At 38.2% G+C, this 11,277-nt stretch overlaps 1 long non-coding RNA gene across 1 annotated transcript; it reads right to left on the reverse strand.

The window, feature by feature from the left end:
* Positions 1 to 4,854: 4,854 nt before the first annotated feature.
* LOC134325827 (uncharacterized) lies at positions 4,855 to 6,935 on the reverse strand. Its single transcript, XR_010014366.1, has 3 exons — positions 6,894 to 6,935; positions 5,591 to 5,695; positions 4,855 to 4,909 (listed from the first exon to the last, which is right to left on the reverse strand). It is a non-coding gene; the product is annotated as an uncharacterized LOC134325827 (long non-coding RNA).
* Between the last annotated feature and the right edge of the window lie 4,342 nt (positions 6,936 to 11,277).

Genomic DNA, 11,277 nt, shown 5'->3' on the forward strand with positions numbered 1-11,277 from the left:
TTAAATATCTCTGTGCAGGCGCCATCAATCAGCCAGTAGAGTCGTAATTGCATTAGTTGTGAGAGAGAGACCCTATCCGGCTTAATCCCACCCATATCTAAACAACAGGCTAATCGTTGTTCATGTGGCCGCTCAGCCTAGCCAGCGGGCAGAGCTGAGATTCGATACGATGTATTCGAGATTCCGGCTCTGGTTTTTACCGCTGCGCCACCTGAGCGGCTTTAAAAAAAAGCTTTTTAAATTAATTCGGAGTTCTAAGTAAGCTAAAGGCAGTGGATTTGTAACTTAGTCAAAAGTACACATTGATTGCCTCATAAAAAATGTATGGCAAAGTTGGTTCAAAAACAGTCCAGGGTAATGTTGTCCTAACACACTTTTTTGTTAAAGTACCAGTGCATCCCAAAAATCTTTAAGAAACCCATTCTAATTCTCTATTGCAGTGCTGAGTGAAATTTGTTATCAGCGGAGTCCTATTCCATTTCTCATTGCTGGGTGTTTGTCCTGGCAATACAGAATCAATTCATTCAGTGTACCAGCTACCAAAGGGCAGGATGAGAGATATTCACAGTGAACTCATCTCTCTCACTCACACCCTCCAGCTCGGCTGGTCATAAATCCTCTCTCTTTCAGCTGGATGGCCCCTGCTGGCACTTTCACGAGCTCACACATTGCTGTCTGGGTGCATGCAGTGCCTTGTCCCGGTCCCTGAGCAGCCATGCTGTGCTATAACAGAGGGGCACTGTGTGACTGAGCGTGCTCCGGACATTTGACTAAATCACACACCAGTGCTCTGCACAGGAGCTGAGAAAATAAAATAAAATAAAATAAAACTATTTTTTTTTCCAAAAGGGCAGCCTGAAAGAAGGGGCAGTTTCTTTTTTAAAGTAAGAACATATCGACTTTTCCAGTGTTTTTTATTCTCCTGTCTCCCCTGTTGTGACAGTACTGAGGGATGAAGTTTAATGGTATGTTGGTGCTTCATAACTCACTTGCCCTTAGGGACGTTTTAATGTCACACCTTATCTGATCACCCATTTTGCTGGATAGGGCACTAATACTGAGGTACACTATAGTACGACTAAGGAAAATTGTGATTTTTTTTAAATGGTTAACTGCTCTTGGATGTGGATTCTAATTTATAATTAGGTCAAATTAGTTTGCAGTTTAAAAGTCCACATTTTACCATTTAGATATGGTTACCATTGGTTATTTTGCAAAATTTTTCTATTAGATATTGTTAGCGGTATAATTCTGATTGCTTTTGTTATTATACAGTGTATCACAAAAGTGAGTACACCCCTCACATTTCTGCAAATATTTCATTATATCTTTTCATGGGACAACACTATAGACATGAAACTTGGATATAACTTAGAGTAGTCAGTGTACAACTTGTATAGCAGTGTAGATTTACTATCTTCTGAAAATAACTCAACACACAGCCATTAATGTCTAAATAGCTGGCAACATAAGTGAGTACACCCCACAGTGAACATGTCCAAATTGTGCCCAAATGTGTCGTTGTCCCTCCCTGGTGTCATGTGTCAAGGTCCCAGGTGTAAATGGGGAGCAGGGCTGTTAAATTTGATGTTTTGGGTACAATTCTCTCATACTGGCCACTGGATATTCAACATGGCACCTCATGGCAAAGAACTCTCTGAGGATGTGAGAAATAGAATTGTTGCTCTCCACAAAGATGGCCTGGGCTATAAGAAGATTGCTAACACCCTGAAACTGAGCTACAGCATGGTGGCCAAGGTCATACAGCGGTTTTCCAGGACAGGTTCCACTCGGAACAGGCTTCGCCAGGGTCGACCAAAGAAGTTGAGTCCACGTGTTCGGCGTCATATCCAGAGGTTGGCTTTAAAAAATAGACACATGAGTGCTGCCAGCATTGCTGCAGAGGTTGAAGACGTGGGAGGTCAGCCTGTCAGTGCTCAGACCATACGCCGCACACTGCATCAACTCGGTCTGCATGGTCGTCATCCCAGAAGAAAGCTGACGCACAAGAAAGCCAGCAAACAGTTTGCTGAAAACAAGCAGTCCAAGAACATGGATTACTGGAATGCCCTGTGGTCTGACGAGACCAAGATAAACTTGTTTGGCTCAGATGGTGTCCAGCATGTGTGGCGGCGCCCTGGTGAGAAGTACCAAGACAACTGTATCTTGCCTACAGTCAAGCATGGTGGTGGTAGCATCATGGTCTTGGGCTGCATGAGTGTTGCTTGCACTGGGGAGCTGCAGTTCATTGAGGGAAACATGAATTCCAACATGTACTGTGACATTCTGAAACAGAGCATGATCCCCTCCCTTCGAAAACTGGGCCTCATGGCAGTTTTCCAACAGGATAACGACCCCAAACACAACCTCCAAGATGACAACTGCCTTGCTGAGGAAGCTGAAGGTAAAGGTGATGGACTAAACCCAATTGAGCACCTGTGGCGCATCCTCAAGTGGAAGGTGGAGGAGTTCAAGGTGTCTAACATCCACCAGCTCCGTGATGTCATCATGGAGGAGTGGAAGAGGATTCCAGTAGCAACCTGTGCAGCTCTGGTGAATTCCATGCCCAGGAGGGTTAAGGCAGTGCTGGATAATAATGGTGGTCACACAAAATATTGACACTTTGGGCACAATTTGGACATGTTCACTGTGGGGTGTACTCACTTATGTTGCCAGCCATTTAGACATTAATGGCTGTGTGTTGAGTTATTTTCAGAAGACAGTAAATCTACACTGCTATACAAGCTGTACACTGACTACTCTAAGTTATATCCAAGTTTCATGTCTATAGTGTTGTCCCATGAAAAGATACAATGAAATATTTGCAGAAATGTGAGGGGTGTACTCACTTTTGTGATACACTGTATATTTGTAGCAAATAAACAAACCATGGTACACAAATGGAACTTAATGTAATATTTCATTACATTTATTTAAAAATAAAGATAGCCAATGAAAATAACACTCATGTAAAAAAAGGTACAGTAGTACCTTGAAACTCGACGTTAATTAGTTCTGAGATTGGCATTGAGTTTAAAAGGAGTTGAGTTTCAAGGTATTTTTCCAATAAGGATGTATGGTAAACCTGTTAATGCGTTCCATGGTCCCGTGGAACTGCATATATTTTAGAGTTATGTAAAATAATGGGGTTGTTTTTTACATGTATACACTGAAAATAACACAAATATAATAAAAAACACTGAAATACAATTAAAAAACAGCTGATTCTTACAATTTCTCAGAACCTCGAGCTGTAACACAAGTTTAAAAGTGAAACAGTGAGAAAAAATCCATCTGAACACAGATGCACGTGGACGCTTTCACATGTGGACGCTTTCACATGTGGATGTCAGTGAATCTGATGGTTATTCCACACAAATGCGGATTCGTCTCATAATCACATTTTAATGACGGATTACCGCACCACTCAAGCCGAGCGCTGAACAAAGCGACTGTTCATTGTTAATTTGAAATTAAATAAATTAATTAATAAAAACAAATTGAACACGTTGAGTTTAAGGGAAACGTTGAGTTTTAGGGTACAAATGTCTCAACGAAGGGCATTGAGTTTCAAATATTTTGAGTTTAGGGGACGTTGAGTTACAAGGTACCACTGTAATTGCCAATAATGGCAGCTGATTGCATCACTTTTAGCTGTGTTAAGACTGCACTTAAACAATTTTTATTATTTTTTAATAGTTTTCCATTTACTGTGAAATAACTGCAGCCCATGTCTTTTTGTATAACTTTTTGTATAATCAGACAATTTGCTTGCTTGTTTTTTGACATAAATTGCTTGTCTCCAATCTTACCACAATCTTTATTGGATTTTTGTCAAGACTGACTATGTTGTTCCAGAACTTTACTTCTGTTTTTTAGCTAATTATTGGTGGACCTGTAGATGTTTTTGCTTATTTGTTCTGCTGTACAGTAGACCCTTGACTTACGAATTTAATTGGTTCCGAATTGGTTCCCTTACCTAACCTTTCTAATGTTTTAAATGGTCTTTTTTGTTAAAAGTACAAGTATATTTTCCCTTAAATTATAGAATAGACATTACTGTAATAAACAATAATAAACAACAATACACAGTAGTAGTACTGTACTGTACATAAAAAACAACACATTTCAGTACAGTACGTGTGCTGTACCAAACATCATAATACATTTCCTTCTTTTTTTTATAAAATGTATCTACCAGAAACAACAATAACTCTTATATTTCTCTATTATTTCCTTCTTTATTTCAATAGTGTTGTATTTTGTAGAAAGAAAGAATACTTTACGAGTTCCTTCTTCTCCCTCACTCACTGTCCCCTCTGTCTGATACACAGTGACACCTACTGGCAGGAGTAATTATACAACAACAAATAGTGATTTTATTTTTTTACAAAATATAAAGAAAACACCGGAAAAACACTGTCCACTGTCCGAATGTTCGCTCACTGTATATATATAGAGAGAGAGTGAACTTGTTCGTGATGTCAGGTGTTTCGTGAATTTCTGTTCGTGATCCGAAATTTGTACGTTAAGTTGAAAAAGATCGTTCGTAACCCGTTATGTTTGTATGGTAAACCGTTCGTAACTCAAGGGTCTACTGTATAACTCTAAATCTAAATCCCACAAATTTAGTCCATATATATTATAGAACACACGTTAAGGCCATTTAAAGCACTTAGTTCACTCCGAAAACATAATTTCTTTAGCCTAGGAAGAAATACATCTTGCTTTTAACCATGTGTCATAAACAGCCTATTGGTTACCTATTGATGACTTGCTTTGTCCTGCCACAGAATGTTTCTCTTTAAAAGGTATTCATCTACGACATATATCAGATTGATGGAATATCAAACTGTCTGACCTTGGGAGGGCTTTCAGACTCAGAGGGACATCCTTTGAAAAGTTACCTCTGAAAAGAAAGAAAAGAAGAAGAAAAATGAACAGAGCAATTGGAAGCAGGCAGAAAGCCTGCTCTCTTGTTAGCTTGCCTCATGGGCATCAGTCTTACATACACACACACGGTTTATTATTGAGATGAACAGCTATAAACCTGACATTTTAACATGGTGGAGTGAGGGGGCTGTGAAGTAAGAAGATGCCTGGGTTTTAGGATTGCGGTGAAAAGGCTAAATGGGTGTAGAGGGATTCATGAGGCTTAGATGGGATAAGATCAGGCTAGTCTCTTTCTCTACCCCAGGGCTTTCAGCAGTGCACTTTCCAACAGCCAGTGACAAAGAAGAGCTTCGCTAATGGAAATCTGGACAGTGTCCTGACTGTAATAAATAAAAATGAGCTCATGTAATATTTACAAACAGGCTTGGTTAGTGGAACATACATTTTTTGTTATCCATTAGGTAAATTTTTGACTGAATGATAAATAAAAATGACTTGATTAAAGTGTCAAACAGTCACTAGTCTAACAACAATGAAACAGGTAAGGAAATCTTGTGGCTCTGTTGGATTGTGGGGGTATTAGCTGGCATGTACTGTTATAGATCATGATCAATGCAAAATGAATACGAAGTTATTTTAGTTGATCACCTGATAATTATGATGAAGCATTTCTATTCTAAAAGGAAATTATCTTTACCAGAGTAGCAATGCCGTCATGATGAGCATGAGCATGATGCAAATCTTATGCTGTCTCTTCCAGTGTTTTTGTCTCCTGGGATCCTTGGGAAGCAGAATGCATGACCTGCAAAGTGTCCAAAAAAGCAAAGTGTCCACGTTCAACAAAACACAAAAGGGCAGCAAAAGGAAATTAAGTAACACAGATGATGCTGTTACTGCTGCAGAGGGAGTTTTTGCATTTCACCCCAAGAAACATCAGAAAAGCTACAGATCACTGGACTGCATGCCTGCCTTGTTTAAAATGTTTACAGCGTAAACATTTCCAAATGTGCATAGTGAGATAGAGGTTTTTGTCAATGCCGTGATAGCACCACATTCTGGCAAAAAAGCTCTGCTGATGAACTATATTATTTGTTGTTTTTATTGTTTAGACCAAATGCTGAATGAAAGAAAATTAGATTATCTGACCATAAATGCATTTGTTAGTTGTCTTGTTAAACATTAGCTGCTTATTTATGAAAGTTAAATAACATTGTTGCATTATTGATGCATTTGTCAAATATTTAAACCCCTATACTACTAAACGTTCCACCCAGTGAAAACCAAAATTTGGTCACCCTAATTAACAGCTTTCATTTTTTTTTTCGCAAAGCTTTCCACAAAAAATTTGGGCTGGGGTTAAGGTCAGGGCTCTTTGCAGGCCATTAAAGTTCTTCCACACAAAACTCACCATATAGGGCCTTATGTCTTGTGCACAAGGGCACAGTCATGCTGGAACAGGAAAGGACCTTTCCCAAACTGTCGCCACACAATACTGAAGCTTATATAACTGTTTTTATACGGTATTAGCAATAGTTAGATGGGTAGTTCACAAACGTTTGGCCATGTTGTGTAACTTTTTTTTATAAATTACAAAATGTGTTTACATTTAAAGTTCAGTTAGTGTACTGTATAATTAATGTGATAGATATGTCAAAAAACTCATAGAATTCATTTTTATATAATTGTAATTGAGTCTGACTGAAATTCCTAAAAGTCAGTTTTCTTACAGAATGATATTGTGGATGTACTCTAATAATGTATACCATAACCATACCTATGCACATACCATGTTTTAAAGTATTTATTTAAGTAAAAAACCTTTTAACAGGGTAATTTCTACAATCCGGTGCCTTTTGTGTCCCCAGCACTGATCATTGTATTTATTAAGTAATTTTTAAACAATACAATTTCTAAACATCTTACTGAAATAATTAACACTTTCAAATACTAAACACAATGTTTTCTAAATAAATTTTCTAATAAAATGACTGTATACATACTGTTTATCTCTTAGATACCAGAGGTTTTCCCATGTCCCCAGTGCTGATTTAGTGATGGATATATGAGGTTTAATCATGAAAATATCTCAGTCTTTCAATACTGTTTAAAAGGTTTGCTTGAGTCCCTCTAAACCCTGGATTGCGGTCCACCCTGTTATTTCTTACCACTGTCTTTTAAAATGAAGAGCTGTTTTGCATACTGACATCATTTCCTGGCGTTCACATGATCTTTTTGGAAGGAAAACAACTGTGGAAGATGAGTGGCTAACTCCTCATTTTTATTTTTTTTTATCCCTTTTTCTCCCACTTTAGCGCATCCGATTTCTGCCCGTCACTCATCCTCTCACTAATGCTGATCCCTGCTCCTGATTGAGAAGGACAAGGCTGCTCCACGCCCCCTCCGACACGTGCACAGCAATCAAACATCTTATCACCTACACTTGACGAGTGCAGTGCAGTACAGCGCTGTGTACGGAGAGCCACACCCTCTACCGCACTCCTTTCCCATCTCCGTGCAGGCACCACCAACCAGCCAGCAGAGGTCGTAATATGCGCTAGTCTGAGAGAGAGTCCCCATCCGGCTTAATCCCGCCCCCTGTCTGAACAACAGGCCGATCGTTGTTCATGTGGCTGCTTAGCCTCAGCCGGAAGGCAGAGCTGAGATTCGATACGATGTATTCGAGATCCCAGCTCTGGTGAATAGCGCATGTTTTTACCGCTGCGCCACCTGAGCGGCTGCTAACTCCTCATTTTAATGTTGTTTTTACCACATTTTATCCTAAAAGTCTTATATGGTCAACCATAACATGTCCACCCTGTTACGGGATATATGAGAAAAAGCAATACGATTTGATCATTTTAAAAACAACCATACTAAAAAGCAGAGAATTATTTGTCTGAATTCACTTTTATGCTAGCATGGTTTTGCTCACTCTGTCCACCCTGTTATGGTCCACCCTGTTACAACCTAATATGTAACAGGCTGGACGTCACAGTGTATATGAGCTGCATGTGTAATTTAGCTTGACCAATATTAGTTTGGAAAAGTATAACATGTCCTTTTTATAATAAAAACATGAAAAACTAATTAAAACAGTGTTTCATTTTCAAAAAGTTTTAATTTTTAAAGGCACCCAATCCCAGGAATGACCCAACAACTGTTTTAACAGGTTATTTCCATTATATCCAAAGCTGTACACTTCTACAGAGAGTAAATAACTTAAAAAGCAATACTAAAGTTTCATGTTTAATCTGAGTTGCAGTAAGAGTGTTAACACAAATAAAAAAGTCTTTTTATTTTTTTATTTCTTACCACAGTAAAAAAGATAGAGAAGTTAATGTGGAACACAATGTACATTGCAAGATCGCTGTAGGAAATCAATTGGATATAATGGGCAGTCAAGCTGAAACAGAAAACACTGACAGTACAGTAAATTCATTCATTAACTGCAGAGACGTTTGCAAAGTGTGTTGATCATTGTTAGTTTTTGCTTTGACTCATTTGTCTATCTGAGCTATTTTTTATTCTTGCTCTCCATGTTTTTTCAGATTTAGTTTGTCAGAAATAATTGATTAAAGTCTGCCAGGTGGGAAATAACCAGACTGAAAGTTCTTCGACGCTGTGCAAGGACCCTGGTTAGTAGCCCAAGGTGCCTGTACAGAAAGTGGAGAAGTGGAGAAGTACGTGGCTCATTGTGCACGAATACTGGCCTAATGCACGAATTCACTGAAGGTGTCGGCGTGAAGAAGGGTTGTGAACTGTGCACACGTCCGAGGGAGCATGAGACGGCAAAAATACCCTCCACAGACACGACCGGAGTCTCCAGCAGCGAAAGATGAATTGACTATGCTAAATTGGGAGAAAAGGGGAGCAAATGCATAAATAAAATAGCAAAAAAAAATGTGTTCTCTGAAGTAAATGGTATACATTGAAAAGGTATACATTAAACTAAAATTATTCTTGGAAAAACCATCTTGTGGTTTCAACACCTTGCTGATTGTTCATTTAAACCTGTTTATGGTATAGAATAAGATTTTTGTATGCATACTTCTTGATGCATGTTGTTTCTTGCCTGCTCACCTGTTAGCTAAAATTCTGGAGTCATTTTAAACATGCCCACACTAGACACAGAATATTAAATATTTATATGTCTATTCATATGTCTATATGTACATATACAGTATATGGCATTTTTACAGCAGCCATCATCATCCTTACTGTCAGTGTCTTTTCTGACTACTGCCTTACCATTATGCAGGCAATAAACTTGATAGACTTAACAACCACGCATACTGGTCTAGTAAAAATGACATCTTAACCAAACCATCTCTTTATGAGCATTAATCTGATTGGTTGCTGTGTAAACCAACACCCCTTTCCTGCACTCTGGAGACAGTGTAAAAAGAACTATTGCACATGATAATAAACATTTGGTTTATGGTAATGGGAAACCTGAATGTTGCATTATCTTTGCCCAAAATGTTGCACCCATATTGCAAAAATGAAAAACATCAGAGCTCTGTAAAAGTATGTAAAAGCATGTATTTGTTCAAACAGTCTGCTAAATAAAATCATTTGAATGTTTAATGGTAATGTTTCGGAAAGGGATTTGCACAATTCTCCCTCTACTATTTATAATTAAGTACTGAATGTACAATTATTTACATATGTAAATATGAACCCTAACCCAAACCCTAACCCTAACCAATTTCCATCACCAGCACGCATGAAGAAGCTTTTTGTCCTGCTAAATCTGGTCACCTGTCTGTTACCTTCAAGGTGCTCAAACAAAGCATATGCTGCTAGATAAACAGTATGTTTATCTGGTGATGGAAATTGGTACTAGGCTTTCAAACATCTGTGCCCACCTTTTGTAGTACCAGACTATCACTGATACCTTAGTTCACATATTATTTATGTTTTCTAGGACAGCCTTTATTTTATCCACTTCTTTGGCAGACCAGCATAACCACTGTCTCTGTGCTGCATCTTTAATTAGTTGTGTTTTTTCCTAGTGATGAAATATTGACAGGCCAGTGCATGGATTTCAGTGTTGGAAAGGGAGCACTGAGAGTTGACATTCCCCTTTGGACAAACCTGTCTGATTTAGGCCAGCTGGTGCAAATGCACAAAACACATAACCAGATGTACTGTATGTTGCCACAGTCTGTGCGGGTCATTCCGGTCAGCTGCATGATTATTTGTGATTACCATAGAATCTCTGGTCATGAATTGTGTATGCTTAGATCACAGCGTACTTACTCCTCTGCTGTTCATTGTTCACCTATAAGTAATGTTACATCATAATAAGCTGCACATACAGTATATGCTAACTATGAAATGTAAATACCAATACTAGCAGTATAGTATTTTTTTTACCAGTGATCAATAAAAAACTGTCCACAGATTAGACTATGGAAAATGTCTGATGCACATTGACACCTGAACACCTTGCAGCTTCTTTCCGGCAATTACTGTAAATAGTTGGAAAATTGGCTAGTGTAGCATTCTGCCCACTGGAGGCTTCACTCTCTTTTGGCAGAGGAAGATCAGATTGAATAACGTCAAAAATATCATAAATTCTCATTAACCAATTTGTTAAAAGCATGCTTTACTATCAGGTTTGCCTTTCCATCCGGATTAAAACAACACTTTTGCAGGGATAAATCTAAAAACATTTACACAAGCTCCCAATTCTTACATAAAGGCCCAGCACTGTATAACATATGGTTTATTTAATTGTAAACTTTGAGACATAAAATGGGAGGGAGGTGCAAAACCCTTTTCTTTACATAAATAGACCACTATGCCACTCTCTAAAAAACACTAAAATGCCAAGAACAAAATGCTTTAAGATAAAGTCCTCAAAATGTAGGGGCCAGATTAAAAAATCTACATAAACATTTTTAAACTGCCAAACTACACAAATTAATTACTCAAAAATAAATACTTGAATACTTAAATAAATGCTTTGGTGACAGCTAAACTACAAATTAAAATGTTGACTTTTTTTTAATTTTGGTAAAATATGCTAGCACACCAGAGCTTGGATCTCAAATACATCGCATCGAATCTCAGCTCTGCCATCCGTCTGGGCTGGGCGGCCACATGAACAACGATTGGCTGTTGTTCAGGGATAGGAAACCTGGACCAGGGTTCCTCATAACTGGTGCAATTACGACCTCTGCTAGAGAGTAGAAATCTGGGATCTGGCATACTCCATGCAACAGCAGCATTAAAATGAGCAAAAGAGAGAAATGGGATATAAAGAGAATGTGTAATCAAACTTGCACATGCTAGCATGCTGTCTATGATTTTGTTACCAATATTTACTATTAAATTGAGTGCATATTTATAGTAGGGTTATATACAACATATATGAAT

The sequence above is a fragment of the Trichomycterus rosablanca genome, chromosome 13, assembly GCF_030014385.1.
Source record: "Trichomycterus rosablanca isolate fTriRos1 chromosome 13, fTriRos1.hap1, whole genome shotgun sequence".
In the NCBI taxonomy this organism is placed as follows: Eukaryota; Metazoa; Chordata; class Actinopteri; order Siluriformes; family Trichomycteridae; genus Trichomycterus; species Trichomycterus rosablanca.